Source organism: Triticum urartu, chromosome 6, assembly GCF_003073215.2.
Source record: "Triticum urartu cultivar G1812 chromosome 6, Tu2.1, whole genome shotgun sequence".
Classification (NCBI taxonomy): domain Eukaryota; kingdom Viridiplantae; phylum Streptophyta; class Magnoliopsida; order Poales; family Poaceae; genus Triticum; species Triticum urartu.
Genome location: NC_053027.1, coordinates 2,768,058 through 2,791,565, shown reverse-complemented (window position 1 = coordinate 2,791,565; position 23,508 = coordinate 2,768,058). Strand labels below are relative to the sequence as shown.

Below are 23,508 nucleotides of genomic sequence, written 5' to 3'. Positions count from 1 at the left end.
CTTTTCTTCAGAACGGTGGACGTAAACGTGCAAAGAAAAGTAAGTGCTAGGTAATTTATTCTTGCAACATACTTCTGTCCTTGCATGCACACTTTATTAACTCATTGTTTCTTACTATTTTAGGTCTATTTGGTATAAGAGCTGCTATGATTAGTACTGATTACATTAATGAGGATCACATAGAGGCCGCGAAGGTTTATATCCGGACACTGGCAGAGTCGGAGAAGCTTTGCAGAAAAACTGTTGTGCACATGACGGGAATTGGTGGGGAAACATGTACACCTGATATGCTTGAAGCCATCATTTCAAAAAAGTGGTTGCATGGCGGTGTAAGTATTAGCACTAAGTTATTAAGTTGTACATGTCGTTTACATAAATTATCTAATAGGCGTATTGCTGTTATGTTATTTTGTAGGTCATCAATAGTTATTGCAACCATATGCAGACCCATAATCCTCATGCTGACCGTCACATATTATCATCTTGGGTGTCCCACTGGCTTATTCTTCGTGGTGATGGAAAGGTTAACAACTCAAAGAGGCATTTTATGGATCATTTCACAAACCAAACTAAAATGGTGTCTAGAGTTACTGAAGAGTATTTCATCAAAGATAAGGTACTTCAGTTTAGTATGATCATTCGTAGTATATCTGTGTGTACACCAACATGAATAAACTTTGTTGTAGGCATACTTTCCTTTTCATGTGGACGAAAGTCATTGGGTAACAGTTCTTATGCACAACAAGAAAAAAGAGTTTCAAGTTTTAAACTCTACTGGTAAATGCAACAAAAGAGTTCTTGCAAAGATTGCTAATCTGGTAAGCTTACAACGATACATAAAACAATATATAGTTATTCGAAACGTACTTCATATGGATTTTTCATTTTTATTTCAGAGGGCAGAAATAGCTAATGATACAAACGAGGTGAATGCTCTTATTGGAACGAAACATCCTGGCGTATCTTCCTGGCCAATAAGGGAGTATGATATGCCATCACAAATAGACGGGTATGTTGCAAATGTTGAATTAGTATGTACTTGTATGATCCATCAATAATTGACTTGTGATTTCTTGCAGAGTCTCTTGTGGTCTTTTCGTGGTGAAATGCGTTCAAAGCTGGGACGGAGATGATTGGACATTTGAGTTCGATCAAGATGAGGTTAATGCTTCAAGGGGACGCATTCTAGCTGAAATACTTTTTTCAGAATGCAACACGAAGGAAGAAGTGAAAGAGAAGATCCTCAAGATCATGGAGAAGAAATGAGTCGGAGGATGGGGTGTTGGCTATTATCTCCACTAAATAAACGTGTCGTTGTCGGTACTTGATACAATTTTCATATTAAGACATCACCTCTATATTGTAATGTGGCATGGTTTAGCATGTTCCGCAACTAAATAAATGTGCCGTGGTCGGTATTTGCTACAATATCTATTTTTCAATGTCACTTTTATTTGCATCATTGTCGGTGACACTCTTATTTGCATCATTGTGGGTGATGTTATTTTTTTAAATGAGTATATTTGTTCTGCACTTTCGTAATAGTAATATAATATTTTTTAAAAATATTCAGAAAAAAAATGCCCAACCACCGCAGCTGGGCCCATAATGGGGAACAGATCATACCCAAATCAAGCCCAAAGGGGGCGACTCGGGCGGCTGATAGAGCCCACTAATGGGCCCGGCAACGGGGTCCAACGGGGCTGCGGGCAATGTGATAAGAGGGGAGCTCGGTGGAGGGGGCGGAGGCAGCTATTTAAGCCGCTCCTCGCGCCCCCCGGCTTCCGAGGTGGGACTAAAAATAGCGTCCCCGTCGCGCCCCACACTGCACGTGGTCGCCGCAAGGCTCAGGAGGCCTATTGTCTCGGGCCGGCCCAGTTCAGCCCAATGAAAGCACGCCGCCACTCGGCCCCTCCCCCGGCCCACGCACACTCCCCTCCCTCAGTGCACGCGCCGCAGGGCTCATGAGGCCGTTTTCGGCGCTGTCATCGGCCGTCCCAGTTCGGCCCATAGAGGCATGGCGCCACTCGCCCCCTCCCACGGCCCACGGCCGACGCCCCTCCCCCGCGCGCTGCCTCACACCAGTTTAGTCCCACCTCGGAAGCGGAGGGGCGCGAGGAGTGACTTAAATAGCTGCCTCCGCCCCCTCTTTCGAACTCCTCTCTTATCACACTGCCCGCAGCCCCGTTGGACCCCGTTGCCGGGCCCATTAGTGGGCTCTATCAGCCGCCCGAGTCGCCCCTTTCGGGCTTGATTTGGGTGTATGATTTGTTCCCCACTATGGGCCCGGCTGCGGTGGTTGGGCATATTTTTTTTCTGGCAGTACAAATAAACAGAATTTTGAAACAGTAGGCATATTTTTTTTCTGGCAGTACAAATAAACAGAATTTTGAAACAGTATAAATAAACAGAATTTCGAAACTTCATATAGAAATAGTACAAATCATCACGTAACAGTACAAATCAAGTTTTCTGGCACACATGTGCAAATAAAAATAGCATAGGTTATTCAGACATAACAGTACAAATCATCACGTAACAGTACAAATCAAGTTTTCTGGCACACACGTGCGAATAAAAATAGCGTTATTCAGACATGACTCGTGCGATCACTTTTATTCTTCCTACAAACCAAGCTGCGTCTCTACGCCCAGTTCCTGAACAAAACATAGAGAAATGGATGAGCAAATATAGTTGGTAAAATCAAAGTAGCAACATAACAAAAATAAAAAGGTTGCAACTCACTTCTCGTTCTTACTGCATGTAGCCTTGTTATGACCTGGGAGACCACACAGACTGCACAAAGGACCACTTTTCTTCTCTGTAAAATCTTTTGGCCTATCATTCTTTGTAACGTCGGGGCCCCCCTTCGATCGCCCCTTCTTAGGTGCACCCTTCGTCGAAACTTTCTGAGGATCACCAATACCAGGCTCAACTTGTTGCGCCTGACTTGCCTCCTTCTTCAGCATAGCATACCTTCTACTTCCTACAAGTTCCTCCTCTGAAATCTTTTTCTGCGCTATTATGTTGTCCAGACATTTCATCAACTCGTCGTACAAGAAGGGATCATTTGCTGCAACATGAGCAGCTTCTGTGGTTTTAATGGTTATTGCACTATACCGTTCTCTCTCCAATGGCCCTGACCAACCCCATCCAAACATATCACTCTTCCGCTGCACAGGCAACCCATCTCTCGCATGTTTGGACAACCGATGCATGACACAGCACTTTGGTATTTCAGTTAAGTTCAGATGATGGAGAACAAACAGAATGTGTTTGCATGGCAGCCCTTTCCGAACCATCCTAAGACAACTGCATGTAATAGTTTGTTCTGAGTTACCTGGTTCATAAACAACATTGTACGTGAACTTGTGGTTATCCTTCCATGTCACCATGAATGTTTGACGCCCAATTCCCACGAGCGTCTCAAATATCTCCAGCTGACCCATCTTATGCAAATCATCTTGCAGGATGTAGAAATTAGCAGGTGTGAATACTTTGGCGGCATGCTCCTCAAGGGCCTTATATTCAGTAACCGACGGTGGTTCCTTCTGGAATGCCTCGCAGTCATCGTACGCCTCGTTCTCACGCAGGCGAACTATACAATTCTCATAATGCACCACCAAATCAACAATTGTCATACCGTAGTCCAGGTGAAGGTGAAGGCAGGAGTTGAGGCTTTCACTCCTCTGGTTACTTCGCATACCAAGGAAAAAACCATCGGAAAGATATGAAGCTGCCCAAAGTCTCCTCTTCCTGTACATCCTGTCAAGCCACTCTTCGGTTCTATCCGTCTTCCACTTATCATAGAAAGCTTTCCATCTCTTCTCAAAGTTCGCTTGAGAGGTGGCATAGTACAGGAGCGATCTGAACTCATCCAGTGACTTGTAATGCAGGTGCCTTTGCATATTTTTCTCGATATGCCAGGAGTAAAGACGATGGAAAACATCTGAAAGGACAGTCCGAATAGCCCGGATCATTGCAGCGTCACCGTCTGTGATTATTGACTTTGGCTTCACCTGACAGTTTGCCTTCATAAATGTCTGCAGCAGCCACACGTATGTCCCTTCCGTCTCGTCAGCAATGATGGCACAACCAAACACTGTGGTGCAACGGTGGTTGTTAACTCCGACAAAGGGGACGAACGGCATACCGTATCTGTTCATCTTATACGTGCTATCAAACACGACCACATCTCCGTAGTCCTGATAGTCCCTCCGCGACTGTGCATCGCACCAGAACATACTCTTCAATCGCCCTTCCTTGTCACGCACATACTCAAAAAAAAACTCAGGGTCCTTCTCCTTCCTGCTCCTCATAATGCCAACTGCCGTCTCTGCATCTCCTTTTGCAATGAGCTTCGTTTTTTCTCTGCAACAAAGATTGTAAATGTCCCTCCTGATAAGCCCGCACTTATCGTACGAACCGTATCTGCTGATGAAGTTGTCCATTATAATATGCTTTCTTATCCCGGCCGCTTCCATCGCCAATATCTCCGCCCTCTGGCCATCTCCAATCCGTCTGTGTGACCACAAAAAACAAACCTCGTCGGGCCGAGCCATCGCGTGGTTGTGATCATCCACGAATGATGCGACGAACCAAACGCCACGTTCTCTGTCCAGCTTCACCACCATATGTGCACCGCAGTCGCAACGGTCTCTGGTCTAAGCCTGCGCTTGCGGCCCTCCATGGTTATGAACTTGCTCTGCCTTCTCCCTGCCCTGGAGCAAAGAAACCGCCGGTACCGTATCATTCCCGAAGCACCTCGTTTCACCTTCTGTTTCCTGATACTAAACCCGTGCTCTCTGGCGTGATTGTTGTAGAATATGTATGCATCCCCTTGCGACCGAAAGGTCATAGCCATAACCTTCCAATGTGTCTCAAGCATCTTCTGCTCCTTTTGAGCCTCCTCAATATCAATCTCTCCCTCATCGTGATCAAGTACAAGACCATCTGACTCCTCCTACAACATTCATTTGAAAATATATATGTCAATTACTATCATTTAAATCATACTATTGATCGACGTACAACATCTAACAACTAACCTGGCTCAAGTTATCTGCAAATGATTCCTGCCAACTATGTTGCACATTGTCAACATCCATATCTTCCTGTAAATTTGTACACAAAGATATATAGTTAGCCATGCCATACTTTGCAAATTCAAAAATAAAAACAAAATATACGCCACTTACGTTCTCGCTATTTGCGCCATGTTCATTATTATCAAAATCCTCCGGAGGTAAGATATCATATGACGAGACGGAATCGTTGTCGCTGCTGTCATCATCTTCGTTCAAATTATCGTTATCGGTCTTAGTCACCTTATCAGTACCATTCTCGTCCCTCCCGAATGCGGATTCTTCGTCCATGTCAACACGCCAAACTCACAGAACTGCAAACCATTTGAAGTGTTGATTACAACAAGGACAAAAACTCATGTTGGTTTGCAAAAAAATAGAAAGACGTGTAATCCATGAACCCAGCAGCTACCATGAATTTTTTCTTAAAGCAATGGTTCAAACAACACTTTTTTGTCTTGTGTGAAACAAATAGTTGAGGTTGCCCATCGGTGTGTGCATATTGTGTGATGTCGTCATGACATAAATAAGCGTTCCTTAAATTAAGTCTGGCCTCCATTTACATTCTAGATTCATCACTTAACTAGCCCTAACTTATATCCATCATGCCCGCTAGGTTTAGATGACAAACCTTGCCCCGCGGTGTAGGCGTCGCCGGCGTTCGACGACGGCAGCTGTCCCCACCTTGAATCTAGCAGCCGGCGACGTGCACGACGAGCCACCGGCCGGATGTTTGGCAGGATCCGCGACGGGGGGTGGGGAGAGTGGTGCGGAGGCGGCGTGGCACGTCGGGCCCTTCACGTCCGGGGGGTGGATGATGACGGTGAGATGCGGCGACGCACGCCGTTGGGACGGCGACGGCGGTGTCTGACGGGGTCGGACGGCGGCGTCGGACGGGGTGGGAGGGCGGCGATCCGCGGGGCCGGCGATCGGATGTGGCGGGTGAGTACACGAGGTGGGCGGGCGAGTAGACGGGGTGCTTGGACGCACGCCGTTGGGACGGCCACGGCGGCGTCGGACGGGCTCGGACGGCGGCGTCGGACGGGGTCGGAGGGCGGCGATCCGCGGCGGCGGCGATCGTATGGGGCGGCCGAGTAGACGGGGTGGACGGGCGAGTAGATGGGGTGGGCGGGTAGATCGTGCGGGCAGTTTTTTTGTTTTTTTTTCATGCGCGCGGTCTACGTACGCCAGTTACATCCGTATAATACGAGATGGGCATACCTTTTTTTCGTATGACCAATCTGCCCTTCTACGTTTTGTTGGGAGGGGGGGTCTACCGAAGCAAGCCTCTGCAAGTAAATGCATGAACTTTTCTTATGTGCGTCGTCTCCGGCCTGCAGGTTGATGCTTTTAGCGTTCTTGTTAATTTCTGCATCCAGCTCTTGCTTCTTTGTTTGCATGCAACATCATTATTTTGTATACAAGTTGATGCACGGCGATGACGAGATGCGCGGCCGGCAGCCTGATCTTCACAGCCTCCTTCGTCTATCAAGTGCAACATGCCCATCAGGGCCGGCCACACAGCCATTATTCTTATTTTGTATTTTATCCCACACTGCAACGGTGCCGGCCTCCTGTGACCCAATGTAAACTACGTATAAGCCATCAGAGGCTGGAAGGTTACACTTACTGACTTATGGCCGCACTAACTTTTCGAAGCGATTAAGTCCGGAGAGGTGGAGACTTTATTTTCTATTCCCTCTGTAAACTAATATAAAAACGTTTAGATCACTACTTTAATATTCTGAATGCTCTTATATTAGTTTACGGAGGGAGTACATACAGTTTGATGCTTGTAGCGTTGTTGTTAACGCATGCATCCATCTGTTGCTTGTTTATTTTCTTGCACCATTATTTTTGTACAAGTTGATGCACGGCGAAGATGAGATGCTTGCAGTCGCGACGAGCGCGGCTGGCAACATGCTCTTCACCTCCGTTTATCAAGTGCAACATGCCCATCAGCGCCGGCCATTATTTTATTTCACCCAGACTCTGCCGGAAACATGTCTATCAGGGACTTGCATGATCCAATATGTCCAAGGTTAATTATAAGATCCGAAACTGGAAGATTAGACCTGACTTATGGTCATACCGACCTTTTTGAAGGGATCAAGTCTTTGCTGAACCATTGTAATTAACAGCCTGTTTGCTTTGCTTGGCTGACAGATGGTCGAAGACTCTGCATCAAGGTGAAGATTTTGAGTGCTGTGATGACGACCGATGGAAATAGTATTAGCACAGCACTTGCAACACCCACATGACAAACTAAGCTCAGCTAGTATATATATGGAATGGGACAGGCAAATGCTACTTGGAAACCAAACCAAGAGGGCAAGAGGGACACAACAATAGGGGCCATCGCATCGCCATGAGCTTCCTATGCTCACTTGTCACCCTCCTGCTGATCGTAGCTGTGAGCGCGGACGATGAGGCCGCGTTGCTTGCTTTCAAAGCTCAGCTCAGCCATGGCGGCTCGCTGGCCTCCTGGAACAGCACCGCCGGCTTCTGCAGCTGGGAAGGCGTGACGTGCCACCGCACGCCAGCACGGGTGGTGGCACTGAGATTGTCCAGCACCGGTCTCGCTGGAACGCTCTCCCCAGCCATCGGGAACCTCTCGTTCCTGCGGACGCTCGATCTGAGCTCCAACTCTTTCCACGGGGACATTCCAGCGAGCCTCGGCCGCCTCCGGCGCCTGCAGAAGCTCATCTTATACGACAACTCCTTCTCAGGCACATTGCCAGTGAACCTGAGCTCCTGCGTTAGCATCACCGAAATGAATCTGGACAACAACACCCTTGGCGGGCGCATCCCGGCTGAGCTCGGCGAGAAGCTCACGTACCTCTCACTGAGATAGAACAGCTTCACAGGGCTCATCCCCGCGTCACTTGGCAATATGTCCCATCTACAACTCCTCGATCTCACCACCAACCAGCTCGTGGGCTCAATCCCATCAGGCCTCGGAAGCATCCAGAGCATGATATATTTCAGTGTCGCAGTTAACCTCGTTACTGGTATGATTCCACATTCTCTCTACAATTGGTCATCGCTGGAAGTATTTAGTGTAGGGGGGAATATGCTAGACGGAAGCATTCCGGATGACATTGCAAGCAAGTTTCCCAAGTTGAAATATCTTGCTTTGGGTAGTAATCACTTCACAGGAATCATCCCTTCCTCAATATCCAACATATCTTCCCTCATATTACTTGACCTCGTGGACAACAGATTTAGTGGGTATGTGCCTCCCACATTGGGGGGGCTCAAAGCTCTCCAATCTATCAACTTGGGTGAGAATAATCTTGAAGCGAATGACAACAGGGGTTGGGAATTCGTCGCATCTTTGGCAAACTGCAGCCAACTGCGTTTTTTGGTATTCTACACGAATTCTTTCGGAGGACAACTACCGGGTTCAATTGTGAACCTCTCAACAACTCTCCAGCAGTTAAACTTGATGGATAATAGGATCTCTGGGAGTATCCCTGCAGATATCGGTAATTTGATTGGGCTGGAAAGACTTGCGATAGGATATACTGGCATGTACGGAGTGATTCCAGAGAGCATTGGCAAGCTAGCGAACTTGATCGAGCTTGTCTTGTGCAACAATAGCTTGTCTGGGCTCATACCATCATCGCTAGGAAACCTTTCGCGGTTGAATAAGCTTGATGCAAGTGAAGGCAACTTGGAGGGGCCAATTCCGGTAAGCCTAGGGGAGTTGAAAAACCTCTTTGTACTAGATTTGTCCAACAATTACCATCTTAACGGTTCGGTACCCAGAGAGATTTTCAAATTACCCGGCCTTTCTTGGTATTTGAACTTGTCATACAATTCCCTTTCTGGACCCATTCCTAATGAAGTTGGTAGTTTAGCAAATCTTAACGAATTAGTTCTATCAGGAAACCAGTTGTCTGGAAAGATACCTGACAGTATTCAGAATTGTGTGGTATTGGAATGCTTATTATTAGACAGTAATTCATTTGAGGGAAGCATACCTAAGTCATTGAAGAATATAAAGGGGCTCCGTACACTGAACCTGACCATGAATAATTTCTCTGGTAATATTCCTGAGGCCCTTGGCAGTATTGGAAACCTGCAAGAACTGTACCTAGCACACAACAACTTGTCAGGGTCAATAACATCAGTTCTACAGGATTTGACAAGATTGTCTGAACTGGATATATCCTTCAATAATTTGCAAGGTGAGGTGCCAAGTGAAGGTGTTTTTAGAAACATCACCTACTTAGCGGTTGTTGGGAATATCAATTTGTGTGGTGGTACACCTCAACTTTATTTGGCTCCATGCTCCAAAAGCCCCTTAAGCAAGAACAAAAAAAAAAAAGATGCCAATGTCTCTTGTAATTTTCCTAGCTATAGCTGGAGCAATCTTGTTCTTATTTTCAGTTATTCTTATTGTTTGGATACTTTCCAAGAAGCTCAAACCAAGCCAGAATACATTAGCACACAATTCAATTGCTGATGACCATTATGAGAGAATCCCCTATCAGGCATTAATGAGAGGAACTAACGGATTTTCAGAAGTTAACTTGCTTGGCAGAGGAAGTTATGGTGTGGTTTATAAGTGTGTTTTGGACACTGAAGAAAGAACATTTGCTGTCAAAGTATTTGCTAGGTATTCCAAGAGTTTTGAGGCTGAATGTGAGGCCATGAGAAGGATACGACACCGTTGTATCATTAAGATCATTACTTCTTGTTCGAGCGTCAATCACCAAGGTCAAGAGTTCAAGGCATTGGTTTTTGAGTTCATGCCCAATGGTAACTTGGATGGATGGCTTCATAAAAAATCGCAAGAGCCCACAAGAAACAACACACTCAACCTTTCCCAGAGGCTTGATATTGCTGTAGATATTGTGGACGCAATAGAATATCTGCACAACTACTGCCAACCATTGGTAATCCATTGCGATCTTAAGCCTAGCAACATTCTTCTTGCGGAAGACATGAGCGCACGAGTTGGAGACTTTGGCATATCAAGGATCTTTGAAGAAAAGACAAGCAAGGGGATGCAAACTTCATATAGCTCAACTCGAATTAGAGGAACCATAGGCTATGTTGCTCCAGGTGAACGAAACTCTTCTAATTTTATATTTCACTCTTCGCTTGAATATGACATGCTAACCAAGAAACTTTGCATAATTGCAGAGTACGGAGAAGGCTCCGCGGTTTCAGCAGCCAGTGACATTTATAGTCTTGGCATATTGTTGCTTGAGATGTTTACCGGGAGGAGCCCAACAGAAGTCACTTTCAGGGATTCGTTGGATCTGCATAAGTTTGCCGAGGATGCTCTTCCGGATAGAGCCCTGGAGATAGCTGATCCGACAATGTGGCTGCACAGAGGACAACATGATGACACTACAAGTATTAGAATCCATGAGTTATTGGCTTCAGTATTCAGACTTGGCATATCCTGCTCAAAGCAACAGCCTCGGGACCGGGCATTGACGAGAGATGCAGCGACAGAAATGCACGCAATCAGAGATGCATACCTCAAGTTTATAGGGGAGTGTGGAGCAGAAAGAGAAGTCTCGACTCAAGAAATTCAGAACATTGTTGAATAAACAAGCTGGTACAATACATGATCCTGGCATCCTGCAATAGTAAAAGTTATATGTATCGTTTCAATTAGTAGTAATTGTACTCAGAGCCATGTTTTTTACAACTGTATCAAAATAAATGTAGAACAATGGTGTTCTGCAATAATAGCAGTACACCAAGTTTTAGGGAGTTTCAGAAATTAAGCAGTGTAATTGTTTTTCCAAAACGATGAAGTACAAGTCCCGGATCCTCGGTTCTCCAAAGGCTTCGATTTGAATACTCGCGGCTAGGGTAGAGGGGTCGCCGTCCGGCTTAAATAGCCGGAGTTGGTACCTCGGCAGGTGTGCAGGAGTGACGGCATGAGTGCGTCCTCACCGGACCGCTGTGTTCACAGGTGTGTTCATGTGGGTCCCGCTTGTTGGCCCCATGTGGCGGATGCGCTCGAACCTTCTCATATCCGTCCCAGATATGTGCTCGATATGAGAGGTGCCGGTCAGCCGGGACGTATTGAACTAGTTTGAGGAGTTCAGATGGGTCGCGATTTTATGAACGGTCACTGACCGGGCCGTCAGCTCGGATGTATATGAAGCATTTGGGGATTCTGACTGTAGATACTTTTAATCACGAGAAGTCTTATCATGAGAAACCCGTCGGCCGGGTGTGCTTTTTCGATGAGACAATTTTAGCTGTACCGGATATAAAAACATTAAAAACTCAGCAAAATTGCTAAGAGAACAACATGTAGGACGTGGATGGAAGGAACTTCACGTGACGAATCGTGTAGGCAAGAAAAGCACGCAAGCAAGGCCAACCAGAAATGCCCCTAGCACACACCCACATGAAAAGGCATGGCCGGCAATGCAACACTGACACCCTGAGTCGTGTGCTCGGGCGCACACACCCACACGGAAGGCAACCCAGAAAGAGATGAAGAACACTGGGCATCTAGACAAGTACACACAAAAAAAACTATACAGCATATATATGAAAAACTCTCTTGTTATTCCGTTCTGTCATCCCAGATAGCTTGAATTCAGAATTTAACTGCATGATTTTAGTAGCGGGTCGTCAAGATTATCATTTTCTCGAAGAACAGTACTGAGCAATCGAAACATGAATTTAGAATTCCAGTGAATGCTAGAAAAGCATCCAGTGTCACCTGTATGAGCAGGTCAAGCGCTGTCTCTGTCATGCATTGCACTACTTCAAACGTATGATGGGTAGCCGCAGGTCTTTGATGGTGCATCTCTCTATCCTCTTGCTAATATGCTCATCACCGAGGCGCGGGCGATTTCCGTAGACCCTGAACGTGGGCTGACACTGAGTGGCATGGAGCAGCTCAAGGCGTGGGCAGTGGTCGAGGAGGGCGACAAGTAGCTCTTCCTGGAAAAAGCCGCTCCCCAGCTCGAGGCGCTCCAGCAAGGGGAGCTTCTTGATCATCCTTGTGATGAGATTTTCTTCATGAATGTTGGGCCAGTATGCGACAACATGGTTCCTCAGCAAAGGCGCTCTGCATGCAGGCCGATTAGGAGAGGCAGTCAAGAACTGACGCATGAAAGGAACGCCACGAGATGGGGAGGTTGGAGAGTAGTATGTGCCTGTTAGCGAGGTGGACTAGGACATCGACGTCGACGTGGCCGGTGAATGACTCGCACCGGCCGGCGCTGCGCTCCACTGCGGCATGCGCCATGGCCTTCCATCCAGCCGGAGGTCGTTCGTCCCGCCGCCTATCAACAAGATTGATGCTCCGCCACAGCAGGAGCTCGTTCAGGGCTAGCCGCCTCCAGGGTGAGCACGTGAGCGCTGTGCAGCGGAGGACGTCGGTCTGCTGGAGTTGGCTGAGGATGATGCATAGGACGTCGCCGGGCAACGACGCCCAGTCCCTCCACTCGTCCGGCGAGGTAACACGGTCCTCGTCGCGGCGACGGCGCGAAGACGAAGGCGCGGTCGGGCAGGTTAGGGTTTTGCTTTTTCTCTTTTTCGGAACCATCCTACCTAGATAGAACTGTCTCACAAGAAGATGGGCCATGTCAAGATTCGAATAGCACCGTGATCCGATCTAGTAGTAGCACAGGAGCACAAGTCCGAGACTACAATAACAAAATATTCTATACCAGGCCTGTCGGCGCTGTTCATCTTGCATGATACGACTCCTATGTATCGCTTAGGGTTAGGGTTCGAGAGGAGCTCGTGGGCCTTGAGCGCAGAAAACTAGCCCAGTCCGTGAGGAACTTTGCCGGAATTCCTTAAAAAACCTACTACTACCGGAAGAAAAATATCTCTGTTGGTATGCGTACGTGGCGAAAGGATAAGAGACAAGCGATCGCAGCGTCGGACTGCAAAACGGTGGTGCAGGACATACACAAGGAGAATTTGGCAAGCTACGGAGCAGTCATTCATGAGATAGTTGAACATTCTTTAGCTTTTGATTTCTGTAATTTCAGTCATGAGTTTAGGAGCTCGAATTTTGAAGCTCACAACTTAGCGAAGCATGCTTTATCTCTCGGTGGTGGCCGCCATGTTTGGTTAGGTCATCCCGGGAATTTACCATCCGTCCCTGTAAACATTATGACGACTTAATAAAAGCTTCGTGATGTTGCCTCAAAAAAAAAAGAGACAAGCGATCGCTAAAAGTGATGCACCTTTTTTTTGAGCTGGAACACCATGCATTCCATTAGCTAGTGGGCTCGACCAAATCGTCGGCCATAGCACACATTACATCAGAGGGGAGGTTCGTGAGCCACACTTGGTCACTACCAATGCCCATGCTACCACCACGGCCAGCCAACAGATGGGCTGGCTTATTACACGAGCGACCTTCGAACAAGATCTTATACTCAATAAAACCCATCTGCAGTAGATACTTGGACTCACGGAAGAGGCACCCGAGGTTGCTTCGATCAGACAAGTTGGCTTCCATCGCTTGCTTCAGGGGGAGACAGTCCGTCATGAAAATTACCCATCCCATACCAAAGCTTTCTGCCAAGTTAATGGCTTTCATGAGGGCCAAAGCTTCAGCATGTGTAGCCGTGGATAGGTTAGCAAGATGTCCCGCTGCAGCGAACAGGACATCCCCAAGCATGTCCCTGGCTATGCAGCCCCAACCCCCCTGTCCGTTAACGGCTAGAAAAGAGGCATCCAGGTTGATCATAATCCAGTCCTGAGGTGGCGGCTTCCATCTACCTTGGTCCAGAGACGACGCCTTTGGTGGACTCACATGGAACTCGTTCCATTCCGCGGTAATGATCATCATTTGGCTGGCAAACACTTCCGAGGAGTCCTCCGTTCACCGTGGCGAATCATGTTCCTTTCACTCCACCATCTCCACAGCAGGCAGATAACCCTGAGCTTCGTCATATTTGGCAGGCCAAAAACCTTCTCCAATACTTCTAAAGGTGAAGAAGCTGCCATTAGTTCCTGTCTGACATTGTCGAGACCAGCCGCCGTCCAAACTTGCTTGACCCCTTTGCATCGAAAGAAAAAGTGCCCTACGTCTTCAAACAGCCGTCCACATACCGCACAACGTGTATCTAGTTCAATTCCTCGTCTCGCGATGTTCATGTGTAGGGGGTGGCTGTTGTGCCCAAACCGCCAAAGGAAGTGGTGGACCTTCCCCGGACAGCTGATTTTCCAAACGGCTCTCCATACCGCCTTCCGCCAGCCTGCGTTTGATGAACCCTCACCATGTTGCATCTGATTCTCGTCATTCACCATGCTTACATGCACTCTGTAGGCCGATTTGACAGAGAAAAGGCCCTTTGCATCAAAGTGCCAAGCAATGAAATCTTCGTGCTGATCAAAGACTGGTACGGAAAGTATAGATTCTGCATCTTCTTGGTTGAAAGTCTGTCGCACGAGCGCCTCGTCCCATGAGTTCAGCGCCGGGTCGATCAACTCGCAAACCTTGGTGAGTATATTTTGCCCTTGCCCAGTGCTTGGGTATCTTGCCAGATCACGAGGGAGCCACGGGTCGTCCCATATCCTGATATTTTCCCCCGAACCCACCCGCCAGATATACCCTTCTTTTATGATTTCCAAACCCTTGAGAATACTGCGCCAAGTATAGCTCATACCCGTCGTTGGCACAGCAGAAAGAATGTTTCCGTCGGGGTAGTACTTTGCTTGCAGCACTCGGGCACACAGGGAGTCTGGGGCTTGGAGAAGACGCCAAGCTTGTCGTGAGAGCATTGCCAGGTTGAAAGAGTGTAGGTCTTTAAAGCCAGTTCTCCATCCTCCTTGGGTAGCTTAATCTTCTCCCAACTCACCCAGTGCATCTTCCTCTCATCCTTCTGCTGCGACCACCAGTACTTGCAGATCATGTTACTCAGTTCTTCGCATAGTCCTTTGGTCAGATCGAAGCAGCCCATAGCATACGTTGGGATCGCATGGGCCACCGCTTTCACTAGTATTTCCTTTCCTTGCATTGAGAGGAAACGTTCCAGCCACCCCTGGATCCTAGCCCATAGCCGGTCCTTTATATATTCAAAACATTGCTTTACTGACCGACCAACATATAGTGGGAGACCCAGATACTTGCCGTTCGTTGTTTCTTGTTGCAGACCCAAGATATTCATCAGCGCACCCTTGACCGATGCTTTTGTATTCCGGCTGAACATGATGGAAGATTTCTCCCGGTTAACCATTTGACCCGACCCAGCCTCTTAGACCTGCAGAATCCGGTTTATCTCCGGCGCCCCATCCTCAGTGGCCTCGAAGAGGAGAAGGGAATCATCTGCAAATAGTAAGTGTGACACAGTTGGAGCCCCCGGTGCCACCTGGATACCTTTCAGCCTACCAGCCCTCTCGGCCTGTTGGAGCAACGCCGAGAAGCCCTCCGCACAAATGAGGAAAAGGTAGGGGGAGATGGGGTCTCCTTGCCGGAGCCCTTTGCCTGGGACAATGGTGTCGGTGTATGACGAGTTTATCTTAATTTTGTACGAGACGGATCTGATGCACTTTGATATGAGCTGAACGAAACCCTCACAGAAGCCTAGCCGGTCCATGATTCTCTCCAGAAAATTCCAGTCAACCCGGTTGTAAGCTTTGCTCATGTCCGGCTTTAGAGCCGCAAAACCAGTAGCTCCAGACCTCTTACGCTTCAGAAAGTGTGACATCTCGTAGGCCAACAGCGTGTTATCTGAGATCAGCCTGCCCGGGACGAAAGCACTTTGATTGTCAGAAATGATCTCCCCCAATATGCATTTGAGCCTATTGGCGATGACCTTCGACACGAGTTTGTACACAATGTTGCAGAGGCTAATAGGGCGTAGGTCTTTTAGCCGTTCTGGATTCTTCACTTTTGGGATAAGTACCACAAGGGTATCATTCCATCCCTCAGGAACACTGCCGCCCTGCAACACGTGTAACACCTCCTGTACCACGCTGTCACCAACTAGCTGCCAATATTTCTTATAGAAGATCGCCGGCATGCCATCTGCACCAGGCGCTTTCAAGTCACCGATGTTGTCCAAAGCCTTCTTCACCTCGTCGGCCGTGAACTCAGCCATGAGAAACGAATTCATTTGCGCTGTAACCTTCGGGTTAATGTTATTGAGGAAATCACCAGCCGGGGGACCTGTCAGAGAGGTAAAAAGGGATGAGAAATAGTCTGCAACCATGGTCCTTAAGCCCTCTTCTCCTTGTACCACTTCACCATTATCCTTTTTCAACTGTGAGATTGCGTTGATTCGTTTCCTTTCACTTGCATAAGCTTGGAAGAATTTTGTGTTTCGGTCCCCATAGGTCATCCAATCCACATGAGCTCTCTGTCTAAACATCAAGTCATGCTGTTCCTCCAACCTTTCAAGCTTGAACCGTAAAACCTGCTCTTGGTGCACAAACGCTTGGGAGAGCGCACGCCTTCTGCACGCCTCAAGCTCGCCCTTGATTTTCTTTATCCGTTACGCCAAGTCTCCAAAATGTTCCTGCTCCAGTCGCTTAGGTCTGACATGACCGATTTCAGACAGTTTTGGACCGTCCCATTACCAGATGCCTTGGCCAGGTCCCAAGCATTATGCACACGGATATCGCACTCATCCTCCAAAAGCTAGCGTGCTTCAAATCGTTTGAAGACGTTAAAATTCTTCTGTTGTTGACCTGGTGTTCGCCCGACGAGGTCCAGACAGATCGGCCTATGATCGGACTTACGCGGGTCGCCGTTTACCACTTTGTAACCCGGGAACCGTTCACGCCATTCAGGTGTAGCCACAGCTCGATCGAGCCGCTCACGAATGTAACCCTCAACTCGGTAGTTGTTATTCCTCCAAGTGAAAACATCTCCCTCAAAACCAAGGTCTTTTATGTCACAAAAAGCTAAAGCATCACGAAATTGCTGCATACATGAATGACTACGGGGTACACCACCCTCCTTTTCATAATTAAACATAATCTCATTGAAGTCTCCGATACACAGCCACGAGAGCTTTACTTGGTTATGGAGGGTCCGCAGCAGGCGCCATGTTTCCGTTTTCTTCTTCGGGTCCCCATAGATCCCTGTCAGTCTCCAAATGAAGCCATCCTCCTCAGTTACGGTAGCATCAATATGCATCCTTCCCTTCCACCGCAGACTCAGATCTATCCCGCGCCGGCCAAAAAAGAGCAATACCACCACTCTTGCCATCACAATCCCTCGCCACCATATGCATCAAACCAAGTTTTATTCTGAACTTTTCTAAACCCTTCTCGGTGAGCTTGGTCTAAGACAAGAAGAGAATGTCGGGGACCTCCTTCTTCTGGATATCCAGAAGGCCAGGAACTGCCGGCCCGTTCCCCATACCCCGGCAGTTCCATGCAACAATCTTCATTGGGGGACGCAGGGCTGTACCGGCAGCCCCGCTTTTTCTGAAAACCCTGTCGCCTGTTCCTCCTTCCGCTCAACGCACAGCTTTTTCTGTACTCCCTCTCCAGTCATTTCCACATCCTCCCAACCTCTCTTGCCCCCCGTTGTTGGCTCAGCCTGTGATGTGCTGCCCGAACTATCCCTTTCCTTCTTGTCTCTCCCCTTCAGACGCTTGAATGTGCCTGTAGCCTTCCCTTGCTTCTAACTGTCGTTTGCAAGTTTCAGTTGACTCGAAGGGGCCTCCTTCGTCCCGTTCACATGCATCTGCATGGGATCAGTTTGCATGGCCTCGGAAGTCACCCGGGCTGCACCACCACCCTGGCCTCCCTCTGCGGGTGTGCTTCCCTCTGCTGATTTGCATGACAAGATTGGTGATCGAGCCTCCACATGCACTGAGCCATTTTTGGCGTCTCCGTGGGCGGGTACCGCCCCATCCCCATTCCCCTCCTGTGGTTTACCATCCACCTTCGCCTTAGTGATCCCCTCCGATGGAAACACAAGCTGCTTCGGGTTGCTTCCGGTTCTCTTACTCTCCTTCTTCTTCAACGGGCTGGTGACCTCCTGACCCTTCTCCTCCTCCTCAGCCAAGTCTGCCCAACTTATGTTTTCCTTTCGCCAAGATGGACCATCACTTCCCAAGGATGACCGCCCCTTCCATGTGATGCACCTTTTTCTTGGCCGAGCACAAATGCGTATGTCGTTTTTTTAAAAGGACTCAATTCTATTACTACCTGCCATCAATATTACTTGCCGCTCATTTAGTATGACTCTAATACACAGTTGTACTAAATGGGCAACAAGTAATATATATGGATAGGAGGGAGAATAAGAGTTGAACCCAAGTACTACCTCCGTCCCAAAATTCTTGTTTTAAATTAGTCTAGATATGAATGTATCTAATACTAAAACGTGACTTGATACATCCGTATTTAGAAAAATTTAAGATAAGAATTTTGGGACAGATGAAGTACAAAACAATATGAGCATACTGCAACTTACATCAACATTCTTAAACTATAAAATCAACTAGCGCTCCCAGAAGGAGCCGATGCACCGCTTTTGTCGCTCCCATACCAGACCAAGTGGTGACTGAAAACTAAAAGCATGAAAACTGGTGGCCCTCTGACACCCTCCCAAAGGTTCCTAGGTGTCTTCTAGTCCAAGAAAAATCCTTAAAAATGCTGTTCCGTTTTGACTCCTTTGGTATTGATTTTCTGTAAAAGACAAAAACAATAAAAAAAACCAAACTGGCACTGGGCACAAGATTAGTAGGTTAGTTCCAAAAAATAATACTCCCTCTGTTCATTTTTATAAGACGTTTTAGACAGCAGAAATTAAACTGTTTTGAATGTTGTCTTAAATGTCTAAACGGTCTTACAAAAATGAACAGAGGGAGTATAAAATAACATAATATTGCATATAAAACTTCCAAGATGAATAATATAATAGCATGGAAAAATAAAAATTTATAGATACTTGGAGACGTATTACCGCTCCACCTCCTGCCTCCGTCATCCAGCGTTGCTCCACAAACGATGCTCCCAGAAGAGAAACGACAGTGCAGTGTCGCCATCGTCCGATTTGGAAGACCAAATCCAAGGGTTTCCCTAGAGCAGCATGAGTGGGTCCACAGTAGTTACACGACGATGCCTTCATCAAAGTAGCAACACAGAACGCCGCTACCGCCCGCCGCCGGCTCGGTTTTACCTGCAATTATGTCTCCCTAACTCGCAGCCAGGACTAGATGACGGATCTCAAGATCCAACCACCCAGATTCAGGCCGACCACCTCCGGCCAAGAAGGTGGACACCACTGCGCCTAGGGCCAGAGCCCCGAACGTCCTCGCGTTGCGGGTCGAGCCAAGAAACATTATGCCGTTGACGGAGCAGGAAAGATACAGGACAATAGCATGCGTAGCTCGCCGAAGCCCATCTAGGACAAGAGCGGGCGCCCTAGCCGTCGCCACTGGACATCTCACCGTAAGCCGCCGCCTGCTTGCCAAACCTAGTCACCGCCGCCCCGCGCCACTGCCGTAGATCCAGCCGGTGCGGACCCGCCACCCTGACCTGAGCGTTGGCTACGTCTTGGGCTTGCCCCGGATCCATGGCCATCTGCCACCACAGGGCCCCATCGCCGCAATTCCTGGCTGCCTCTCGGGCTTGCCCGATGCTAGCCTCATGCAGCAGCGAGGAGGAAAGAAGTTGATCGGGGCTCCTGCGGCGGCTGGATGTGATCGCCCCATGGTCGCCCAAGCTCCAATGTTCTCTTTATTATGCAAAGATGTGTATACCTCATACATGAAAAAGTCACACATTGGCAAATAATACTAAATCAACTCACTACATCCTGGAAGTCTTGAGGCTTATGCTTTGCACACGCAAAGTAAAACAATTTTTATTTGAATTTTTTGGACAATAATTTTTACGTGACAATGGGTTCCATGATGGTGGATATATGTTGGAATGAATTTCTCTTATTGCTGTAAATATTTTCACTCAAATATATATTAGATTTTTTAATAAAAAAATATTGCCGTATTAAGCAAAACTCTTTTTAAAGAAATAATGATTAGGACTGTGATATTTGTCAACTGTGTGACAGATTGTAAAAATACCAACCGATCCTGCCAGCGAGGCCCAGCTCGCTCGATCCGTCTAAGGAGGCTCGAGTGCGTTCGATTCAAAATTTTCTCTCGTCCTCGTTGCCCTCGCACGTTCTCTCGGCCAGTATTTTTTTCCCCCGTTTTTTTCGCGTTCCCAATTTTTTCTCTCTCGTCCCATTAGCCTCCCACTTCCCCATGTTTTTCCCAGTTAGTTTTTTCTTACCTTTTTTTCAGAAACAAAAGTAGGGTAAAAAATTGAGGGAAAAGGATGCTGATTAGGTTCGTACTCAAGCCCTCCTTGTTTGATGCCGCCGGGCTTACACAAAGCCCAATAACCAACTAGCCAACACATAGTTTCTGTTCACATTCTAAAGAATTATACTACTTCACCGCTGGTGCATATTATTATCATGACATTTACACAGTAGTTGTTCAAGGGTTTGCTTCCAACAATTTTTTTTCTATGTTAAAAAGTTACCACATGTAAATTATCAGGTCTCCGGTGCATATATTATCATGTCATCTACACAAGAATAACCGATGAATATTTTCCACATTTTTTCCCCAGGGTCAAATGTTACCACGTGTTTTGTACCTAAGTTATCATGTGTGTGATGCGTATATTACCATACTATTGACACAGAAGTTATTGGGGGTATTTCAACAACTTTTATTCCTTAGTCAAAGTTACCATGGTGCGTATATTACCATCTCAGGCTCTCGGTCCTTACTTACAAAAACTACATAAAACAATACCCAATCACAACATAGTGCATGCCTAGATGGTTGTCTCAGTTAGCCCACAACCCGTGAGTGCGGGGTTTGACTCCTGTTTTGCTCGTTTTTTGCCGTATTTATGGATTCGTGAGGGCGAGCCGTCGAAATTAGCAACGGGGATTGTTGTATGTACGATCGTCAATCAGCCAACAGCCAGTGCGTTTGGTCATTTTGCAAAAACCATTTGGTGTGCCCATACATTATTCGTTTCACATAAGTTACCGGTGGTATAGTTTTCAATATATTTTTCTGCCTTGTCAAAGTTACCGCGGTGTTTGTACGTAAGTTATCGAGTATGTGATTCATATATTACTGTGCTATTTTCACATAAGTTATCGAGGGTATACTTTTCAATGACTTTGTCCCCTCTTTGGTGAAAGTTATCGCGGCGTTTGTACATAAATTATCGGGTATGCGGTTCACATATTACCGTGTTATTTTCACATAAGTTACCGGGGTATGTTCTTCAACAACTTTCTCCCCTTAGTGAAAAGTTACCGCGTGGTAAATTATCTGGTATGTGATACATATATTACCATGACCGAGAGGGTATGTTTTTCAAAAAATTGCCCCCTTAGTTAAAGTTACCATGGTGTTTGTACAGAAGTTATCGGGTATATGGTTCATATATTACCGTGCTATTTTCACATAATATATCGATGATATATTTTCAATAACTTTTGTTTCCGGTGCAAAAGTTGCCATGATGTTTGTATGGTGCTTATTACCATGTTATTTAAACAGAATTATCGGGGGTATGTTTGAACAGCCCCCCTCCCCCGGTAAATCTTACCGCAATGTTTGTATGTAAATTATCGGATATGCGTTTTGTATATCACCTTGTTATTTTCACATAAAGTTACCGGGGTATCTTTTTGAGAAACTTAATATGTGTGTTTGTAGGTAAGTCATCAGGTCCGCGGTGCTTAAAATACCATGTTGTTTACACAAAATTTATCGAAGTATGTTTCAAAAACTTTTTTCTCTAGATCAAACAACCTTTTTTCTGGGTCAAAATTAATACCTTGGTGGTATCGAAGTTGTCAGGATCAAAGTAGAAAACATCGTCGAAAGACAGTTTACTGCAAGAGAGATGTGTATCTGACAAAAACATCATTCTTTTTGTAGTTTTTTTTCTTTTAATTTACCACAAAAAATGGAAGAAAAGTGCATAGAAGCTAGTAGAATGCATCGGCTACTAGCATGAAATAGCAGCAGCACTCGCTGCTACCTAGTAACTAGCCTAATTAGCAGACAACAGCTAGCCTAGCTAGCCTAACCTAGCTAGTAAACAGCAGCAGATCGCATATGGAACAATGGCAGGAACAACAAATAGCAGCAAGCGCATGGAGCACCCTAAAGAAAAAGCCAAGCGCATGGAGCCCATGCACGGGAGGAGCTGCACATGGAGCAGCAGCAGAAAAGTCCACGCGCGTCTTGTGCGGAAGGGGAAGGAGCAGCGCGCAGCCCACGCGCGGGCGTTTGCGGAAAAAAAAAGCGTTGATCGCTTGATGCAAATCGTACGGCGCTGGATGCGGTAGGTAGTTTTGCAGAAAATCTTCCGTGTGCCAGATACATATTTCGTAATGATTAATGTCTTTGCTCCAGAAATATAAGTTATTCAAAAATCAGTGGGAAACTATTTGACATTAGTACGCTTGTTAACAAGTCCTTAATTAGAAACTATTTGGGAAACAATTTCGTAAGTCAAGCATTTATATTGGGGAAACGCTCAGCTTCAGCCGGTGCATCGCACGCGGACCTCCGCCGCATCGTCCGTGCGAGGGACCACCTAACATTATCACTTACAGTTTTGCAACTGAATGCTTGTTGCGGTTTGCCTGCCGCAACAACTCGTATGTTTGCAGGATCTGGATCTGGCTCCTTTGTGGGCAGTCGCCTCCCCTGTTCATCCCAAACTCCCGTTCTACACGACGTTCTACCTTTAATTTGTGCAACATCATTGATGTTACAGAAGTCCTTTCGCAATCCCGTCACCAATGTTGCATAAGTTTCTTTTGTAACATTAGCTATGTTGCAAAAAAGATGAAGACGGAAAAAAGTCGTACAACAAAGCCTATGTTGCAAAACAAATTTGCAACAAAACATCAGTTACAAAAAAATTTGCAAAAAGATGAAGACAAAAAAAAGAAATTCTGCAACGAAGCCTGTGTTGCAAAAAAAAACTGCAATAAAACCACTGTTGCAAAAAAAAATGCAACAAGACCTCTGTTGTATAAATTTTCCGCAACTAGACTTATGTTGCAATGATGGACGGCGCCAATGCACCAGATCTCACGGCTCGGGAGCCGGCCGATCTTTTAAAAAGATCAGTCGGTGGACGCGTAGAAGTCCCCTTTATATTAAGGAAAAAACTATACCTTGCACGTCTGTCTCCACGAACCCAGACCAATAAGGATTTTGGCGGTAAAATCCGGACAGCAAGAGTCCCTCGTCCGCACGTCGTAGACCTGTGGTGATATAGAACTCGATTCAGATTGGTCCTCAGTTCGATTGGTTGCTGTCCGACCCGGAGATTAATTTGCACGCTATATATATATATATATAAACCAATCAATACGACCAAATAATGGAGTCTATAGCGGAGGAGATTCTGCGTGAAATCCTCCTGAGGCTGCCGACGAGGGGCGTCGTATGCG

At 46.7% G+C, this 23,508-nt stretch overlaps 1 pseudogene; it reads left to right on the top strand.

The window, feature by feature from the left end:
- Positions 1-7,452: 7,452 nt before the first annotated feature.
- On the top strand, positions 7,453-10,654 carry LOC125513860 (annotated as a pseudogene).
- Positions 10,655-23,508: the final 12,854 nt, after the last annotated feature.